Here is a 7,500-nt window from a genome sequence, read left to right on the forward strand (position 1 = left end):
GGTTGATATCAACTATAGTAAAATATTTTAAGATCAACGTCTTGCTGCTATGGTGTGTTTGTTCTCACATCAACATTTTGGTGTTGTGGTATATACATCATGGAATAGATGCCTGGTTGGGTGTCTGACACTTGCAGACTGCAGACTACACCTAAATCACAGTTATTGAAGGCAAACAATGTATAAATATATTAAAAAAATTACTTATGGATATATACAATTAATAATTACAATACTAATGATAAAAAAAAAAGAATTAAAAAGAAATAAATTCAGCTATGTCCTTCTTGTAATTATTAATAGTTCCCTTTGTAAAGGCAACTTTCGTTAATTGGATTTTATCACATTTAAGTGCTGCTTTAAAAAAGTCTAGTTTCTCTAATGTCCTAGTTGCCCTATTGAGTGAGTTCCAAACAACAGCAGCTCTAAAATAAAAACTATTTCTTTGGCAGTCTGATTTTATGCCATTAAGGGCCAGAGAGTACCCTTCCTTTTAGATTAAGTAAAATAGATAAAAGGGAGTAATCTATCATTCAGACCAAACTTAGTCTTGCACACCTCGGTAGCCAGCCTACGTTTATAAATATATCCTACAGTCTCCCAATTGATATCCAAGACGTCACGATCTAAGACGTCACGATCTAAGACGTAGGGAGATAAATTGTGAATAATTCGTCCTGCTTTGATGTGCAAATTCTCCAGTTCCTTGAATATAGATACTGAGCAATTTCCCCATACTCCTCCTATGCAGTAGGTCACTCTTGAAAGCACAGGTTTAAAATATATTTCCTCTAAAAGTTGTGTGGGAAGAAATCTTATCCTTTTCAGTGCTTTTAGATTATAGCTAAGTTGCGTTGGTTCTTCCATGTTAATCTACTATCAATAAAACCCCCCAGCATTTTTACTTTGTATGTATATTCAAGCAACCTTTCCCCACACCTAATGGCAATAAAGGACCCACAAATTTTTGTTTTTGCACTACCGGGTATCATAACAAGTTTCTGTTTTTTCCGTGTGTAAGGTGAGTCTGTTCCTTAAGCACCAGGGGCCGGCTGCTGGAAGCTTGGTTAGCGCTAACCGTTGGTTAAGAGGTATCAAAACCTATAGGTTTCCATGGTATTTAACGCTGGTTAGTGCTAACCATGCTTTGAGGAACCCGGGCCATGTGTGGATCTCATCTTGAATGTTTGAAAACCTTTTAAATGTCATTGGTTCAATTACTAAAGATGACAGATTATGCACTCTACTGATTCCAACATATGTTACACCGAGTGTTGATTCCTTTTTACCTACAGCTATCCAGGCTCTGTCTAAGGTCATTCCCTGACTTTTATGGATTGTCAATGCCCAAGCTAGAGTTAAGGGCAATTGTTGCCTTCCGTGTACAGTATTTGCAATGTTTACAGTAGCCCTTATTGATGGAATTGGAACGCAATATGGCATGTTTGTCATTGAAGGGCCAGACTACATTGTATTTATCAAACTCAACAACTACTGCTACACGTGCAGGCAATAAACATGGTTGATGATTGGTCTCATAAATAATATGTACTAGTGTTCCTGTGGAGCCATTACAGAGACTTCTTGTTTGCCAGAGATTCATTGTTAGCATGACTTGAGCACTTTTAGCAAGGATCAGTTTTGGCTGCAAATAAAACATTTCTTCAGCACTAATTTTCTTGGATAGCTCACTTGACTGACTAGCATGTATCTCAGCTATAGGTTGTTTCAATTTCAGCAAACAGGCATAGTTGCATGTTGCTACTTCTGCATTGGTATAGTATGTGAACCATCTTTAAATTGGTCAATATCTGACACTTTTCGAGGTTGTCTTAACAACTGTTTCCAGTCATCTTGAGTTGTTTCCCCGTTACATAGTCTCAATAACAACTCTCTAAACAAAATTTGATCATGGTTGGAGCCAATCACTCGTTGAATAACAGAAAGAACAATACGAACAAATATTTGATGATCATTATAGCCTTGTTCTCCTGTAGCTGTTGACAGTTTAGAATGGTATAAAGTCTTACCAACCGGAGGAAGTTGGGCAGGATCCCCAATAACAATAACTGAATTTCCACCAAATAATTTGTCTGATTGCATGTGCCTGTCTGTGACATCCGTGTATCCAACCCATTGTAGTTTGATCAAGCATGGAATATTTATCAATTAACAAAATGTTCTTTATGCAAGAGCCTTTCTTATACCTGTATTCTGGAATTTTTTATTTCATTTCAAGCACTGTAACAGGTAAACTACATGTATGAATGTGGTACTGTAGAGTTTTAATGATAACAGCAAATGCATACATGTAGCTTCCTGTGCACTGAAATATCTTGTCCAACTGTTTTCATTATAATCTTTTTCAACGCTTTCTGTGATCCAATTGACAGTACCATTGACATTGTTTATAACGGAGTTGAAAGTACTAGTTAGCATTGGTGACCTTGGTTCACCTTTTGCTCTGTACTTTGAAAGACAATAATTGATCATCATTAATGTATAGAATAATTCTATACATTAATTTTATGACCATCAATTATTGCTTGAATATCACAGTTTGCTCTCTAACCTTGCAACTGAAGTCTTCGATTGTAATTATCTTTGCCTTGAGTTGTGGTGTTTTATCCATAGTTTGCACAGGCTCAAACACTAATGTTGTCTCATTACACAGTTCAAATGGATACTTAAAGTGACATTGCATTGTCCTTTCCTGTGTGACATCTTAAACAGTACATAATGTATTTTGTACTACAAAGTGTGTGCCACTGAACAGTGTTAAGAAGGTCTACATGGTCACTATCAAAATCAGTTATCTTGGCATGTTGTCTTTTGCAAAGGTGAATAGTGTGGGCTTAATCTAGAGTTTACATACTGGCAAAGTTTGCTTGCAGCATTTATCCATAGTTTGCACAGGCTCAAACACTAATGTTGTCTCATTACACAGTTCAAATGGATACTTAAAGTGACATTGCATTGTCCTTTCCTGTGTGACATCTTAAACAGTACATAATGTATTTTGTACTACAAAGTGTGTGCCACTGAACAGTGTTAAGAAGGTCTACATGGTCACTATCAAAATCAGTTATCTTGGCATGTTGTCTTTTGCAAAGGTGAATAGTGGGCTTAATCTAGAGTTTACATACTGGCAAAGTTTGCTTGCAGCATTTTTGGTATCTATTATACAACGTAAAAGACTAGAATCCTCTGATTCATAAAAAGACGTTTCTGCTAGTTTTTAAATCTTGTTGCACCCTGGTGTGCCAATATGCTGAACTCCCAGTAATGCTTCCCACATGTCTAGACAATTTTGTCATAAACGACTTTGATGTGTTATTTCTTTGTATTTCTGTTAATGTCAGGTGTGCCTCACCAGGGTTCTGCTTTAAGAAAACACTTGACTACTGTAGAGTCCATTTTCTTTGAATTACATGTAATTGTAGAGCCCAATAAGATTTAACCTACTTGTAAGATGTGATATAAACCTAAAATTAAATATGTCATTTACACATTCAGCAAATTTTAACAGATGCTGAATTTTACTGACCAAAGAAACTTCTCTTTAGAAAGATTGATTTGTCAGTTCACCTTTACCATCTGGGAAAAAAGTTGGAAAAGCTAACGTGGCAAGGAATGGGGTGGTATATTCATTTAGAGGATCATCTCCAACATTGGGCCAACTAGGTTTCTCTGAGGCAATTTCATTTTGAATTCCTTCATTTTCAAGTTGATGATATTCAGTTTGAGGTAGCAAACAACTTGTTACTGTTTCTGAATTAAACAAGTCTTCAATCCTCAACATCACTGTCATCCGACACATGGTCATCACCTTCATCAGTAACAACAGTGTCTGTGGCTTCCAGATCACCAGGAATTCCATTGACTGGTGAAGAATTTAATGAATCTGAATCAAAGTTACATGTAATTTTTGCATAATGAGGATAATGCTTGTTTGACATTATTTCTTCCAACAATAACATCTTTTAATTTGCTATTACTACTCCCACTCATAGTTACATGTACCATGATAAGTGGGATATTCTTGAGGTATCTGGGCATTGATTGGGCTAACTCTGTCACTTTCTGCATTAAATTTATACAGTGTCCTGAATAACCATGCTGACCTCCTGGCTTTACATACATGTACACTTTTATGATTGGAAGGGCACAGCAAATCAGCATCTTTTCCGTTTGTGTTAAATCTTGCAGCTCTTTGGGGACAGTGGATGGTATCATGTTATTGCCAGCAGAAAAATTGTTGGGGAGTACCCTTATCAGCCTACACTCTATGTGGTTGGTGATTTTGGTTTGGACTTCAAGGGCCATGCTTCATGACATGTTTGGCACTAATACAAAGTGAACTGACAGTCTTTTGGAAGTTTGATGTATGTTGTTTTGGACTTTTACAGAAGAAATGTTGTCCATATTGATACTATGCTTCATTTTAGAATTGATAGGTGACTTGATACAGTAATATCCAGAGCATGTATCACAAATGTCTGCTTGATTGGTACAAACCTTGACAACAACATTATAATGCACACCTGGTGTACATTTATTTTTGCAAATATATGGAAAGGGCTCCTTTATTTTGAGGAACGTTTTCCCCAAACATTGATCTTGAGAACTTTTGCCACTTAAAGCTTGAAACTACTTTGGTGTACCCGTAAATGTTCATTTGCAACAACAAAGACACTGTCAGAATTTCTATGTCTGTTCCCCAAACTTTCTGCTTTTTCATCCCACTGCGAACTAAATTAATAATCATCTAAAGAGCTGTTTGTGTGAGGTTGCAGTGCACCCTCAATAGCCATCATATGTTCCACTATCCTTTTTGTTACAACATGTTGACACATGTACATTTGTCGGCCAGTAACTGAACATGAATTGCATGAAATGAACAATTGCCATGCCCTTCTATGGTTTGCCAAGTTGCTGTGGTGTATGTACAGGTGTATTTGAGAAAACTGAACAGGGTTAACAAATGATGGCAAATTCTCCATTGAACATCTTAACAATCATTCTTTTGTATCATGTGGCTTAAAGAGGAAGGAAGTTTTCGATTGTGTTGTTAGCTTTTCATAACTGACATCTTCTCTGATCAACATTTTTTAGCTATTTTGCATGGTTTTTTACCCTGTCTATCACCAGTGTTTCACCTTTGTTTATAATTTTGCTTACAACTACAAAGTAATCCAGCCTTAAAGTTTGCTCTACATTGCCTTCTTTCACAATAGTTGAAGCTGCTTGTTGGAAAATCAACCACATCAGCACTTACAAATTTCTAATTTCTAAAGAAACGTGTTGATAGAGGTTGTTAATTACCACCGTGAACAATTTCTAAAGCTGGCGTTTCAAGCGTCAGCCCTTAGTCCGAGCGAATAGACGAATTGTGGGTGCGGGTGCGGAAGAGCTTTGCCATTGGTGGAAGTATGGTAACATGAATTTGTGAATAAATTAATAGCATGAGAGGCGTTCATTGATTCCGTGGGGATAGAGTGTACCTAGTTGAAAGATGAATTTTTGTTCCAGATTCTTACGGCTTTCTGTGCTTCGGTCAAGGCTGTTGCCTAACAGGAGCCCGGTAGCCTGGGGCTCCCAAAGAATAGCTCTGGGCGCCTTAATTTTTCACAGCAACACCTCTCACTTCATATGTTGGGCTCCTAAGTTCTCAGCGTTTAGCTCTGAGGGCCCCTTTAAAATTTTCTTAGGCAGCAGCCTTGGCTTCGGTGGTATAAACTGTAAGATAGGCCGCAAATTGTCATGTTTTGGTGGGAGTGATTGGGAAGATTAAAATGGCGCCCAACTGGTTTTGATGTGGCTGTGTCATTTTTTCAACATCTTGTTGGTGTTCGTGAAAGCAGTCCGCCAATCTTCTCCCTGTTTCAACACGTTTGATAAACCAAATTTTCCACATCAGCACTTCATGAACAACAGCATCACAATTCAGCTGTATTTTGCAAATAAAGGGCTCCTTTATTTTGATGAACACGGATATTTGTTCTACAAGAAAATAAGTAAATGGAATTGGAGTTTCTAGTATTATAATCTCACTGAATGCATCACGAAGGAGGCCTTTCTTAAAAGAAAACATAAAGTTGCCAACTTGAGATCGATAAATATCACTAAGATTCAGAATTTTCAGCTGCTTGAATATTGGTTCAGTATGAGCATCGAGTGCGCTTTTTGATATGATTCTTAAAACCTTTTTCTGAAGTAAAAATATGCGATTTAGATTAGAAGGATAGGTCGATACCCATCCTGATATGCAGTAAACAAGATACTGTAAGGATAAACTAAGCAAAAATACAAGGTTCACAAAGAGGAAATGGGAAGGCTAAAGCTTGCTTTATAAATTATGCCAATAGATTTTGATATGTTTCTAGGCACAGTAGCAATGTGTGGTTTCCACATTATCTTGTAGAAATATAGTAGTGTCTGACACTGTATTGACAGAATTATCTACCTCCTTTACCTCTGATTTCTCTGATTTGGTGTTTTTGATTTTCAAGTGTTCTTTTTAAACCATGAATTTTGTTGCCATCAGTACTCAAAACAGTCAGCCCTGGTTTTACCTCTACATCATTTGCTTGCCGCATTAAATAAGGGGTGTAAAACTGATAAAAATACATTTGTGTCAGCCATAGATGATTCATTTGCATCTTATCATAATTGTGAACAGCAAGTGAAAAGCTTTTATGTAAACGACGAAGACCATTGTACACCAAAATTTGCCTTTGAAACGTTTTTTACATTCCACATATTTTAGAAATGTAACATGCATACCTGCAGCCGCTATTTACTGCTCTAAGCTGTCTCCTATATTAAGAGCTGACCTTCAATGGGTAGTGGATGGCCAGTACGATCAAGTAAGTTATTGAACGAGGTGTGGGAAATTAAGACACCATATTATCAAATTATTTCCTAAGTTTACTTACCTTGGGAACATACTGCCAATCTCTCAATTGTAATCTGAAAAGGAATAAAAAATTTAATGTGAAAGCAACCATTCATATAATTTTTGTCATAAGGTTAAAAGGACCAAATCAATTTTCAGTGTAATGATTGCTGTGTAGAACACAGATACCGGGACATTGATGACAAGCATGTGAATGATGTAAGTACATGTAATTGAAATTCAATGGGAAATGGCCACTAAATCGACCATATCAGGGCTTTCAATAAAATTTTGAGTAGGTGTCTACCCATAGAATAGGCTGCTGTGGGAATAAGTCAACCAGAAGGCTGCCTCTCCTACATGTAGGGGGGTTTGGGGGCATGCTCCCCCTTAAAATTGTGAAATCTAGAAGCTTGGAAATACAATTTTCAGCTTTCTGGGCATCAAAATTAGCTAAGGTAATGACAAAATATTTATGAAGAAAAGAAACTGGATTTTAATTATTACAAAACTTTCAGTTCATTCAAAGGCAATGAAAGAGTTAATAAAACAAGTGGAACATAATAGCACTTATTTAAACAATTCAGACTTGCCACTTTGAT

At 36.8% G+C, this 7,500-nt stretch overlaps 1 long non-coding RNA gene across 3 annotated transcripts in view; it reads left to right on the forward strand.

Moving 5' to 3' along the window:
• The window catches only part of LOC138058093 (uncharacterized), a 6,072-nt gene extending 1,583 nt beyond the window's left edge, over positions 1-4,489 (forward strand). For all 3 annotated transcript variants that reach the window (XR_011133789.1, XR_011133790.1, XR_011133791.1), the window contains one exon: positions 4,103-4,489. This is a non-coding gene — a long non-coding RNA (uncharacterized lncRNA). The remainder of the gene's footprint in view (positions 1-4,102) is intronic.
• Positions 4,490-7,500: the final 3,011 nt, after the last annotated feature.

This window comes from Montipora capricornis, chromosome 7 (assembly GCF_036669925.1).
Source record: "Montipora capricornis isolate CH-2021 chromosome 7, ASM3666992v2, whole genome shotgun sequence".
In the NCBI taxonomy this organism is placed as follows: domain Eukaryota; kingdom Metazoa; phylum Cnidaria; class Anthozoa; order Scleractinia; family Acroporidae; genus Montipora; species Montipora capricornis.